Below are 13,844 nucleotides of genomic sequence, written 5' to 3'. Positions count from 1 at the left end.
TAAGAGTCAAAAATTAAATAAATGATGTGTATTTGTACAGTGGGAAAACTATCCAGCAATAAAATTGAATGAACTAGAGCTACAGGCAGCAATGTGGATGAATTTTTTAAACCAACGTTGAGAGAAAGAAATAAGATAGAAAAGACTTCATATACTATGATCCTGTACATAAAGTTAGATGTTGACACAACTAAACTCTTTTGTTAGGGATGCATGCAGGTTAAAGGAAATGACTGTCAAGAAGTGAGGTTGGTGTTTAACCGGGAAGAGGGAAGGAGCTTGTGATGAGAAAAGGATATGGGGGGTTTTTGCGATGCTGACAAGTATCAATACTTTCAGCTTCGAGTAGTGCTTATGTAAGTATTCTCTTTTTATTTGTCACATTGACAGTTTTGTTCTGTGCACTTCTCAGTACACATATCGTATTTTACAATTAAAAACTGCATAAAGAATCGGTCGCTTCTTGAGTGCTGGATGTGGGAGTGGGATGAGACCGTTTCATTTGAAGCCCTTCACTACTGTTTGCATTCACATGTTCATTCATTCAGCATTAATTGCACATATTCTATGTACCAAGCACTCTTCTAATTTTATATGTGTTTTAACTCATGTAATTCTCACAAGAGCTCTGTAATATGGGAGCTTATCTCCATTTTATAGATGAGGAAGTTGAGGCCTAGAGTTATAGAACTTGTCCAAGGTTATGTAGCTAATGGGTAGTGCCAGGCCCATTTGCCTCAGAGAATCTGAATATTTACAATATAATCTAAAAGAGAAATTTAATGACTAATTATAAGCAAAAAAATTGCACATTAAAGAAGATGACAAGTTTTCATCTATCCTGTTAGAGAAAAACACACAGTCTGTCTTTCACACACGTACATCTTATATGTACGTGTGTGGCAGGGATTTTCCTTATTAAGCAATTATTTATTGACCGTCTACGTTGTGCTAGGCACAGGTGCTGGGGATAAACACTTAATAAAATACACCCCCTATCTTCAAATAACTTGCACTCTAAGTGAGGAAGTAAGCCAACAGTTATAGTAGAGGTTATATACCAAGTGATACATCGCTGATGGCAGTGTAAAATCTCAGAAATCTTTTGGAAAGAAGTCTGGAGATAGGTAGCTCAGAGCCTTAAAAATGTTCATTTGCTTTGATCTCAAACTCATTTTTATGGATTTATTGTAAGAATGTTATTCTCAATATGGAAAAAAGCCTTCATGCATAAAAACGGTTATTTTGTCTGATAATACTGAAAAGTTGGAAAGAATTTAAATGTGTAAAATGGTTAACCAGTAAACCCACTCAGTGGAATATTTTGTAGCCCGCACAAAAAAATCAAGGTTATGAATCCCCTGATTATATGAGAAATGATTGATTTCAATGTTAAATGGAGAAAAGTTGAACATAAAATTTGATATCCAATATGATGGGAGCTTTGCCCCAGAAAAATCACCCTAGCCGGTGTACAGAAGGGTGGAATGGAGAGCAGATGGAAGGAAGGAAAATTATTCCAAAGCCTTATCATTAGTCTTACTTAAGTAATAGAATATCAAGCAATTTTACTTTCTAACTTTTTTGGTTCCGTATTTCCATGTAAGGGACATGAATTCTGAATATTTTGTAGGAGGAGGGTACACTTTTTCACAAAAATTGAACACTGTGTTCTAATTCCCTCCATTAGAGGGAGAAACTGTTGCATGTAATTGCACTTTGATGTGCTATTTAGAACCAGTCAGGAATTTTAGTCTACTTTCCTCTGACCGTGCTGAGGGTTTTTTGTTTTTTTGTTTATTTGTTTAGAATTTCTTTGAAATCAGTTTTAGAAGATTGACTAAACCATTATATTAAAAGTAGAGGAATTTTGCAATTTTTTTCCCCTTTTTCCCCATTGAAAACTTGACTGGCTTTAGTAATGAAACATTAAAGAATTTGAAGTTCTTAGACTGTCAATTTTTTAAACATGTTCTGAATATAAAAATATATGTTCATTGAGCAAATGTTTGAAAACAATGAATAACTTCTTGAAGGAAATAAAAGCCACCTCTGCATGTACACACACCTAATCTGATCTTTTGTCTTAAAAAAGTATCAGAGGGCCTCCCTGATGGTGCAGTGGTTGAGAGTCCGCCTGCCGATGCAGGGGATGCGGGTTCGTGCCCCGGTCTGGGAGGATCCCATATGCCGCGGAGCGGCTGGGCCCGTGAGCCATGGCTGCTGAGCCTGCGCGTCCGGAGCCTGTGCTCCGCAACGGGAGAGGCCACAGCGGTGAGAGGCCCGCGTACCACACAAAAAAAAAAAAAAAAAAAAAAAGTATCAGAAATATTTTGCCATGTCACTAACTACTCTTCTACATCAGAGAATTTGATTAAGCTTATGCATCATCTCCCAGGAAAAACGCACAGATATATTTTGAATGTAGCACTCCTGAAGCCCATTCATGAACTCTGGTTGAGACCTCTTGTCATTCTTAGTGGCTTCATAGAGCATTCCTTCAGACGATGAGCTGTTTTTATTTAAACCAGTCCCAATTCGGAGGCTCTTAGCTTTCTTCTAGGGTTTGGTTATCAACAATCTTATGACATCATGTTGGTAGATAAATCTTTGCCCACATCTTTGATTTCCTTAGGGTAAACTCCTGATGTAGGATTGTTGTTAGGTACCAAAAGCTACTCTCCAGAAAGTGATACCAGCTCCTCTCCCAATGATGGCAGGTAATAGAGTTCCTCATTCTTTAAGTGATTGTTCAAAGCAGTTAACATGTATAAATATACCTTACTGTTTTCATAAGTATAGGTATTATGATTGTTTATCACTGCATAAGAAACCACCCCAAAACAGTGGCCTATAACAATGACAATCATTTATTTTGTTCACGAACCTGGAGGTTGAGTAGAATATTAATTCTTTTACTACACTCTTACTGACTGAAAACAATACCTATTTGACTAGCTCAGAGTTCTGTAGGTCAGAAGTCCAGGCACAGCGTGACTGGGCTTCCTGCTCAGATACACACGGGAACATGTGGGTTCCCTCCTGAGAGTGTTAAAGCACGTGAAATTTAAGTGTAAGATATTGAGCCCCAAACGTTGGATGTTCACCATAGTTTGTGTGGGCCACAGAGCTGAAATCAAGATGTCAGTCTGGCTGTGTTAGCGTCCAGAGGCTCTGGGAAAGAATGCCTACAGGCTTCTTCCGGCTTGTTGGCATAATTCAGATTCTGGAGTTGCAGGACAGAGGTCCCCATTTCCTTGCTGGCTGTCAGTCGGGGGAGAGTTTCAGCTCCTAGAGGCCTCTCGCTTGCCTTCTCTGCCGCAGCATTGGACTTCTTCAGAGCCAGCAATGGAGAGTCTCCCTCTTGTCCATTTTGTACTTCAATCCAGGAAGAGTTCAGGTCCTTTTCGTGGGGTGCCTGAGTAGGCCACATCCACCTAAAGTAATCTCCCTATCTTAAAAGATCAACTGATTTTGAACCTTAATTCCATGTGCAAAATCCCTTCACTACAGCACCTACATTTAGAGTTTGATTGGATAAGTGGAAGGTTTGTGTACTTCAGTAAGTGGTCATCTTGGAGGCTCTGTCAGAATTCTGCCTATTGCAAGCAGTGTCCCCACTTCAAGGACCGAAGTGTCTTAGCTCCTAAAACTCCTAAGATAGTTTATCAGTGTTCATTTTATTTCAGTGACCTTGGTGAAGGGAAGACTACCACCGCCGTGAGCAGGAATGGCAGCCAGCTTCCTGAGTCCACAGTGTGGCTCTGCTACTTAGTGGTGTGACCTTGGCTGTGCTGCTCTACTTACTCTACTTCTCTGCCTCTGTTTCCCTCATCTGTAAAATAACATGGAGTTAGTGATCGTTCTTTCCTCGTAGGGTTTTTTGTTTTATAAATTTATTTTTGGCCGCGTTGGGTCTTCGTTGCTGCTCGCCAGCTTTCTCCAGTTGCGTCGAGCGGGGGGCTACTCTTCGTTGCGGTGCGGTGGCTTCTCTTATTGCGGAGCACAGGCTCTAGGCGCGCAGGCTTCAGGAGTTGTGGCACGTGGGTTCTAGAGCGTAGGCTCGGTAGTCGTGACGCACAGGCTTAGTTGCTCTGCGGCATGTGGGTTCTTCCTGGACTAGGGCTCGAACCCGTGTCCCCTGCACTGGCAGGCGGATTCTTAACCACTGTGCCAGTAGGGAAGCCCCCTCTTAGGGTTTTGATGATTCGATTATTTAATACCCAGGGAACTCCAGGAACAGTGCTTGACTGTAAATTGCTTTAAAAGTGATTACTTTTTTAAAACATGCTTTTGAATCTGCAATTATGCAATTCAGGTATGCTAAGCAGGTTCGTTAATAGGACTTCCTGCTATAAAGAGACCCACAAATAAAAATAGAATTTTTCTTTCTTGGTCGTAACTTCTTATTTCTGACTTACTATGTTATATGCATATGCCTTTTATGGTGGGCTGCCACAAATTTATGTTGGAAAGAGTGGAATTTAAATAAATCTTTGCAAATTTGATAGATTTTGATCATTCATTTCACTGGCATGGTATAATATGACCAGTAGCAGACTAAAATCTGAGTTCACTTCTGGCTCTGCCCCTAAATCCTGATGAGACCAATAGCTGGAAAGGCTTTTGGATATTATACTATGAATTACTTATAATATTGACTCTGTTTGTTTAGGAAACCCTGGAGGAGTGCCTAAAGCAGTTAAAGGAGGAAAGAGTAATAAGACTGAAGGCTGATAGACGAGTCAGTGAGGTAAACACGTTTCATCTGCTTTTGAGAGTGTTTTGGTTTTATTTTGATTTGATTTTAAGCCATATACACATATTTTGTAAGCTTTAAAACTGTAATATGTTGCAAATCGGTGGTATCATATGGACTTTTGCATTTACTGGTATTTAGTGATCATATGATCTATATTCCAGAAAGCATGTTTTTAAAGATGTGAAAATCTGGTTTTGTGTATGTGTGTGTGTGTGTGTGCTTTTATATGACATTAGCTTATTTCCTGTTCATGATTCTTTGATTCAAGAAGGCACTTTCTGTGCATGTATTGTATATACAGTAACATAAAAGACATGATGAGACTCTCCTGGCAATGAATTAGGAAAGTGAATCATTTAAATAAATTTAAGATATTGGAAAACTTCTAAGAATGCAATGAAAGATAAAAATATATACTATGAGAATTACATTAGGTAATGTGCATGAAAGCAGGGCATAATCTAAAAAGTTCTATCTAAATATAATTTATCACAGGGTGAGTGTAGGGAGGAATTTTTAAAAGTGCATCCAGTGGATTGGCAGACACTCATTCAATAAATGTTGAGTACCTGCTCATGTAAGGCAAAAGGGGCATCATGAACATTAACGGCCTTTCTGAGAAATACGAGAGTTGAGCTTACAGGGGGTTTTAAGTGCGTAGATGCTGAGCGGAAGGGGAAGAGTGCACGGGGGTGAATATGTTCAAGAAGCCAAAGAAAATATTGGTGATCGTACATTTAATAAATTGGGTTGGGTATGATTTAGGACTTTTAAACGTAAGCATTAGATATTTTACTCACTAAAGTTAATTCTTAACATTCATCAGAGTTGTAATATGTTTTGTTCAAATCAGATTCTATAATTCACTTTCTAATTTAAGGGAAACTTAAAGCAGGTCATTTTCTAATGTGGAATGAGGCTCCATTATGAATTGAACCAGTTAGAAATGTGATCTTTTGTGAAAGATCATTAATAAAACGGTAACTTGGGTTTATTTATATACCACCTAAGTGTTATATAGGAAACTTTGTTGGGTGCCTGTGGGCTTTGGTTATTATGTGATATGGTCTCTGTCTTTACTGGCGGAGGGTTACATTAATTATAAAATAATTACATTTTGAGTGTTTTAGTTTTGTTCCTTGAAACTAGGCAAGACTACTTTTTCTTTGTTTGTTGTTTTTGGGGTTTTTTTTGCGGTATGTGAGCCTCTTACTGTTGTGGCCTCTCCCGTTGCGGAGCTCAGACTCCGGACGCACAGGCTCAGCGGCCATGGCTCACGGGCCCAGCCGCTACGCAGCATGTGGGATCTTCCCAGAGTGGGGCACGAACCCGTGTCCCCTGCATCGGCAGGCGGACTCGCAACCACTGCGCCACCAGGGAAGCCCAAGGCAAGACTACTTTTGATGACAATGAGAAAAAATCATGTCAGACGTTTTCAGTCTTCTTGTATAGCTGGAACATGAAAATGCCCAGTTAAGAAACACAACTTTCTCTTTGTCTGAAGCCCTTCATGCCCACTCATTGACAAGCATGATCCTGGATGATGAAGGTGTTTGGGGCAGCACTGAGAATTCTTTTCAGAAGTTCCATGCTTTCCTGGTTCTCCTTAAAGATGCTGGGTTAGTTCATTTCTCTTCATGGCATTCTTCTCTTTGCGACTCTAATGGTAGTTTGCTGAGGAACTGGAGCAATTTTCATCACTTACGTGGCTATATTTAGCCAAATTTAGTGTAATTATAGGTAATATAGTTGACATTTTAAAATGAGGAATTAAATTTTTTAAGAAATGCAAATAGGGAAGCCTGCTTTGGTAGAGTGGGGAGCCCATTATAAAAGAGTAACCTGTAGACAGAGTAATTAGTAGGTATAGTTGTTTTGTAAAGACTAAATTAAAGGCAGTTTTCATTGAAAATAGTCGGGAATGCATAAGAATTTTCCTATCTTTCACTTCTTTTGCTTGTTTGATAAGTTTGAATTAAAGTTATCTTTGCCTTAGACATAAAAATGATTATTAATCTGCAGGGGAGATATAGGTCAGTGGTTCTCAACCGGGAGCAATTTTGCTGAAAGAGGGAAGTGGAGATTGATAGTTGATGGAGTGGTGTTTTGTCAGTGAATGAATTGGTGTTGGTGTTGGGAAGGAAGGAACAAACACATTCTTGGAAACTGGAGGAAAGGTGGTAAAGAAGTGTAGGAATGGAGGTGTGACAGGCAGTGGACAGGGTGCATGGAACATATTGAAGCTTCTAGTGAGACAGTGGGATGTCTCCTAGAGGATGAATCTGGAAATGGCTGAGGATTTGGGGGAGAGAGAGGCTTGTAGTCTGGAGTAGGATGTTAGCTTTTAAGATTTTAGAAGTAGGGCTTCCCTGGTGGCGGGGTGGTTGAGAGTCCGCCTGCCGATGCAGGGGCTATGGTTTGTGCCCAGGTCTGGGAGGATCCCGCATGGCGCGGAGCGGCTGGGCCCGTGACCATAGCCGCTGAGCCTGCGCGTCCGGAGCCTGTGCTCCGCAATGGGAGAGGCCACAGGAGTGAGAGGCCCGTGTACCGCAAAAAAAAAAAAAAAAAAAAAAAAAGATTTTAGAAGTATTTCATGATTGTAAGTCTGGGGAAATCTAAACTGCTCTTCTGTGATTATAATAACCTTTGTCTTTTCTCCTTTCCTCCTCTCGTCTAGGCTTGGGCAGTTGGCCACAATGGCTGGTATAGATCAGTCAGATTTTCATTTACTAGGTCGTCCCCAGATGAATTCTCCTGTTAGTAGTCCACCTAAAGAAGAAAAGAAGGCACTTGAAGAAGGAAAATCAGAATCAAAACAGGGTGCCCCATAACAAATGCAAAATAGCCAAGTAAATGGACAGAACAGCACTTAATGATTCTAAGAGTGATTAGCAAAAAGGAAATGACCAAGTCAGGGAGAAAACAATAACAATCAGTCTCTAATAGTTCACATGCCCGGGAGCTAGAAGACTCTGGAATCCTTTCGAAATCTGAGATTAGTAAATGTGGGCCCATTTCATGATACTGTACTTTTGTAAATAAGGAGACTGGAAGTTCTTGAGAAAATTTATGAGTTAACGCAAACTATCCTTAATGAAGAAAGAAGACATTAGAGAAAATATTCCAGATTTTAAATTGTATAAATGTCTATTCTGTTCATATTTTATCTAGGTTTCTATTTGTATGCAGTCAGCTTACAATGAAGGAACACTAATGAAGGTACACATACTGATATAATTTTTAAAATAAGTAATCCAGACATAGCTAATAGGTAACATATTAGAGTGAATCACCTGGTTATGGGAATGGGAGGGGAAAACCTGTCAGCTTTTCCTCCAGCCTCACTTGGAGCCCCCATCAGCCAATCTCAGGGTGGTCTTGGGAACTGACAGCTTGAGAACACAGTCTGGTCACAAACTATATACGGTTTACATGTGCCTGGAGGATAGAAAAGAAATTAATTATCCTACAGGATAGGGTTTTATTTTTAGTGAGGGAAAGGAAATGGGTAATAACTACCCCAATCACCAAAGTCTGAAAACGTAGCGGACATAGCCTTGGTTATAGCTAGGTTAAGCTGAGAATCACTTGGCAAGATATAATTACAAAAAAAACTGGCTCTGAAATCTTCTGATTAATCAATTGACTGTGTTAATAATAAGATTACAGAGTAACATTGAAGTTTTGAACTCTACTTTTTAATGGTTGGCTTTGTTCATCACTGAATTTTTGTCTTGTCTTTTGTCTTCCCCTCCACTTTCAGAAAATTACAGGTGATGCTAGGATTCCTTTGCCTCTCGACTCCTTCCGTGTCCCAGCGTCTACTCAGGAGGCCTTAGAAACTTCCAAAGACAACCTGGGGGTCCCAGTCACAGAGCAGCGGCAGGAGTCTTGTGAAGATTTCATTGCTAGAACATATTCTCCTTCAGCAGACGTCATTTCTGGAACTGGAAGTCAAAAAAAAGAAGAAGAATTATCTAGAAATAGCAGGTCTTCTTCAGAGAAAATGAGCAAAGCAGGTGAATAGACCAAAAACTACTCTGCTAAGAAACAACCTGGGAAGGATCTGCATTCCTGCTCTGACTCACCTGTAAAGCAGAAAAGCAAAGGAATTGGGCAAAATAATTCTTTGGTTAATAAACCAATTAAAAGTGAGTCTTCGAAAAAACACATTTTTGTTAAGAAAGAGAGTAGAATAATGACTGTTTCATCAAAGACAACTAAAAGTAAACTCAGTGTACTAGAACAGTCTGAAAGTGATACTCTTGGATCTGATTGTGAATTTCAAGAAAGCATCCATACTCTATCACGCCTAACATAGGTCTAAATCTTTTAAAATTATGTTTTTGCCTTCAAATTTTCATAAATTACTTATGTTTTTATTATAGCATATGGTGTTTTCAGTTACTTGACTGGAAGCCATTAGAGAAAGATTTTTTTATCTATACTTTTTTATTATAATGAAAGTTTGGGTGTACTTTTCCTTGTAACACTTTGCACCATTCATTCAGCTAGTGTTTACTGAGGGCTTCATATGTACAGTACTTTTCTGGGTGCTGTTGCTTTCAGCAGTGAACAAAATAAAGCCTTTACTCTCCTGGAACTAGCACTCTGTGGTGGGAGAAAACATAAACAACAAAGCAGGCTAAGGGTTAAAAAGAGATGGGAATAATAAATGGAATAGTTTTACCATTTGGTTAAACATCAAACTATTATAAATCACACGGCCAGAAGCCATTGACATATTTTAATTCATAATAACCAGAGAGCCTCAAACATTTACCAAGGCACTTAACCGTGTTTATGGATTACAGCAACGCTCTGAGGTAGGGAACTCTTACCATCCCCATTTTATAGATGAACAGTCTGAGGAGGCATTATGTGAGTTGCCCAGAATTACACAGCTATAAGTAAGTGGGAAGTTGCAATGTGACCCGAACCCATGCTCTTTTTTTTTTTTTTAATGTATGGACTTTATTATCTTTCATTTGTTTCTGATTTATGTGAATTTTTTCTTTAAAGATTTTTTCTGATGTCAACCATTTTTAAAGTGTTTATTGCATTTGTTACAGTATTGCTTCTGTTTTATATTTTGGTTTTTTGGCCTCAAGGCATGTGGGATCTTAGCTCCCCGACCAGGGATTGAACCCTCACCCCCTCCACTGGAAGGCAAAGTCTTAACCACTGGACCACCAGGGAAGTTCCCCTTATGTGACTATTTTTCTGGCAATTTTTTTAAATTTTATTTTTTATTGACATACACTTGAATTACAGTGTTGTGTTAATTACTGCTGTACAGGAAAGTGACCCAGTTACACATTTATGTACATTCTTTTTCATATTCTTTTCCATTACGGTTTATCACAGGATATAGGATATAGTTCCCTGTGCTCTACAGTAGGACCTTTTTGGGTTTTTTTTAAATACATGCACTTTTTAAAAATAAATGTATGTATGTATGTAGTTTTGGCTGTGTTTGGCCTTTGTTGCTGCACGCGGGCTTCCTCTAGTTGAGGTGCACATGCTTCTCATTGTGGTGGCTTCTCTTGTTGCAGAGCACGGGCTCTAGGTGCCTGGACTTCAGGAGTTGTGACATCCGGCTTAGTTGCTCTCTGGCATGTGGGATCTTCCCGGACCAGGGCTTGAACCCATGTCCCCTGCATTGGCAGGCGTATTCTTAACCACTGCGCCACCAGGGAAGTCCCACGTAGGACCTTTTTGTTTATGCATCGTGTATATATACACCAGTTTGCATCTGCTAATCGCAAACTCCCAATCCAACCCTCTCCCACCCCCTCCTCCTTGGCAACCGCCAGTCTATTCTCTATGTCCTTGGTTATGTTTCTGTTCACACATAGGCTGTAACCAGGCTCTTAATTACTTTGTTATCCTGTTTCCTTGTTAAGAGAAGAAGGGTTTAAGGAAGGCACTGAGAGAAGCCAGTGACCACTAGAAGTGCAAAAACAGTGGGGCTGTCAGAAAGCACACCTGTCTCCTTCCCCCATCGTGAGCAGAATTTTTAAATGGCAGAGTATGTAAGAGTATGTGATGACATCTCTGGATTAAATTATGTCTCCCTGGTAAAACATGTACAGATAAGTCTTTAGTTCAATCAGAGTGAAAGGTGAGATCAGAGAAAAGCTGGAGTGTCAGATTTCTTGTAGAAGGTCCTGCCTGATTGTTACTAAGAGGGCTACTACAGTACTAGTTAGTTCATTAGTCATGGGTTGAGTGTTAGAGGAGTGAAACAATGAGCAAGATGTAGTGTTGGCCCTTTAGCAGTGGAGTCAGAGGGGAAGACGCACAGCAGATGTCTCATCCTGCACGTGACCTGCTGTGACGGGCATATTCAGGGCGTTTAGTCAGTGTTTGTGGAAGAAGAGGGGGAGCCGTGAGGCAAAGAAAAGTCATCAAAAGGGGCAGTCCCTAAGCTAAGTCTTAAAGGACTCGTGAGAAACTGGTGAGTCAGCCGGTGAAAGGCAAGGATACTCAAGGCAGAGTGGACAGCGGAAGTCCAGAGCCTTGAGTGTGCGAGGGGTGTGTTACAGAGCCACAGGCACAGGCTCTGGAGGATCAGTGCAGTGTCCCCAGGCAGCGGCAAGTGCCCCTAAAGGAGGCAGCGAGGAGGAGGAGAGCAGGTCTTAACCATCCATGTGCGTGGAGCTGGTTTCCTCAGAAAATAGCTAAGAATGGAAAGGACAAGTTCGGGTGGCATTTTAGACCACTGACGTCAGTATGGATGAGGAATCTGAAGAAGCCTGGAGATAATTATGCCCCACTCTTCTGAGGAGCAGTGCTTTATATTTTCAAGTGGGATTTTCACGCTGCCACCTCCTCTCCTGTCCCTACTGAAAGGTTTATAGGCCGGCAGAAGGGAGAACCTGGCTTAAGTAAAGTTAATCAGGTTCCTTTACTGTACAGCTTCTCGGGGCTGCTGTAGGCTAATGTTCATTCTGGATCGTCACAGCAGGCGTATGGTACACAGCCATCCTCAAAGCTATTTGACCCTAGAGTCCTTTTTTAATAGAATGTCTAACAACTGGTTCCACCGAACAGCAATTTCGTAACTTCTAGACCAGGTAATAGCAAGAAGAAAGGGGTCTGAAATAAGGTATAGATGAAGGGAGGAAATAAGTTCTAATTGTATTTAGGAAATTACCAGCAAGACTTGACCTTGGGAAGTAAGGAAGAAGTAGGAGGCGGAGGCTGAACCCCCATCTGTGTGACTAAGGTTGGGTGGTGGTATCATTGAGTTTGGAAATAGGGGATAAAGAACTGAAGTGGGGAAAAGACTTTAGTTCTGGACATGTAGAATTTTGAAGCACCTGTAGAATTCAGAAGACAAACTGGTAGATAACTGGACATGCACGTGAAGACATGGAAAGATAAAAATTTGAATGTCCTCAGCACATATCAGCAGTCATTAAAATCATGAAAATGGATGAGATGTCAGAGAATTGTGAGTCCTGACAACGTTTCAGTGATAAGCAGAGAAAGAATTCTGGGAAGGAGAGAGGTGACAGAGATTCCAGAAGGAGGAAGGAGATGCCAGCGTCGTCCTTCAGAGACTGTGAGTGTCCATTGGATTTGGGCAGTTAGGTCCCCAGTGACCTGAGAGCAGTGCAGGGAACTGGTGGACAAAAAGCCAGATGGCAATAAACTGAGGGCGTAGGGCTGCCTGTCGGGGCCAGGCGGGGCTAGTGAGGACAGTGGGAATAGGCTGCTCTCAAGGAGTTTGGATGAAAAGAGAAAATGATGAGCAAAAAAGAATTTTTTAGAATGAGAAGGACTTCTATTTTATATGTTGAAATGAAGGAACCAATAAAGGAGATCCTGAAGATGTGGATAATAATTTAGAGAATTGGGGAAACATGGACATATGAATAAGAAAAAAACCTTGCACAGTATATAAAAATCACTTGTATCCTTCGAGCTGGATGGATACTGGTAAGTTTGGGAGGAAATAAAGGTAAGAAGAGATAGAAGTTAAATAAGTTTATACTGATAGCCTCAGTTTTCTTTGACACAGATTTTTCAGAGACACATATATACACATACATAATTACCGTTTGAAAATTCTTTCATAGTTACATGTTTTATTAATCACGTCTGAGAAAAGTCACTGATTTTCATTTTGTACAGCATTATCTTGTAAGGACAAGATACAGTGACAACTTCCATGCTTTTTGCATATCAGAGCGGACACTGAAAGTATCTGCATAATTGAATTTTCACTTCTTATTTGTAATAAGTTTATCCTTAGGAGGATACTTTCATAGTGTTTGATCACAGATGAGTTTGGGCATTGCTATCACTCAATAATGTGAAGCATCTGTCAGGTTCTCTCCTATATTATATATTCATATTTTGTCCGTTAAGCAAATATTTATTGGCGGCCTGTGGGAATAAGATACACCTAGGTCCTCTTTCCTTGGTATATTCACAAAAGCCTCTGAAACTAAATTTCCAAGTCAGGCCATACTAAGGCCTGGCATAATAAGTTTTCATTGTTAACAGTTTTTTTGTGTTTGTGGGGGTTTTTTGTTTTTATTTTTTTGAAGCAAGGATAAGACACTGTCTTAACTCAGTAGTTGTCCATTCATTAATAAGTCAAAGAAGACATTGATGAAGCATGGTATTTTGAATATCCTTTCCACAGAATAGGTAATGGGCCATCCTGAAACTCTGGTGAGATGCTTATCATTTTTAGATTTTGGAGTGGCTGAGAAAACCCTATTACACCTTGAATTATCACTAGAAACATGAATTCAGCCAAATAAAAACAGTGCCTCTGCCTACTGAGGTGGTCAATTTCCATCTCAACAAAAGTGTCCATTTCTCCTTTAGATTAAAATCAAGAAAATCCCCTCTGTCCAGGATGCAATAATGGGGTGCACGAAAGAGGAAAACTGAAGCTATTCCCTCTTTACACCTGAACAGTGAATTCATTCTGATATCAAATATTTGTTATGATTCTGTTATGACCAGGTGCTTTATTGTTTAGAGATCAAGTTACTGTTCATTCTTGGTAAGTAAGAAAAATCCACGTTTTAGGACTCTGAATAGTAACTTTATATATATT

General features: G+C 40.0%; 1 pseudogene across 1 annotated transcript in view; it reads left to right on the top strand.

Moving 5' to 3' along the window:
• The window catches only part of LOC308611266 (centrosomal protein of 78 kDa-like), a 30,577-nt pseudogene extending 20,949 nt beyond the window's left edge, over positions 1-9,628 (top strand). Inside the window, exons 10-14 of the transcript in view lie at positions 4,676-4,753; positions 6,215-6,381; positions 7,440-7,611; positions 7,934-7,981; positions 8,520-9,628. The product of the transcript in view is annotated as a centrosomal protein of 78 kDa-like (transcript). The remainder of the gene's footprint in view (positions 1-4,675; positions 4,754-6,214; positions 6,382-7,439; positions 7,612-7,933; positions 7,982-8,519) is intronic.
• The last annotated feature ends 4,216 nt before the right edge of the window (positions 9,629-13,844 follow it).

Source organism: Mesoplodon bidens, assembly GCF_964165515.1.
Source record: "Mesoplodon bidens genome assembly, contig: HAP1_SCAFFOLD_822, whole genome shotgun sequence".
In the NCBI taxonomy this organism is placed as follows: Eukaryota; Metazoa; Chordata; class Mammalia; order Artiodactyla; family Ziphiidae; genus Mesoplodon; species Mesoplodon bidens.
This window is presented reverse-complemented; position numbering and strand designations above follow the sequence as displayed.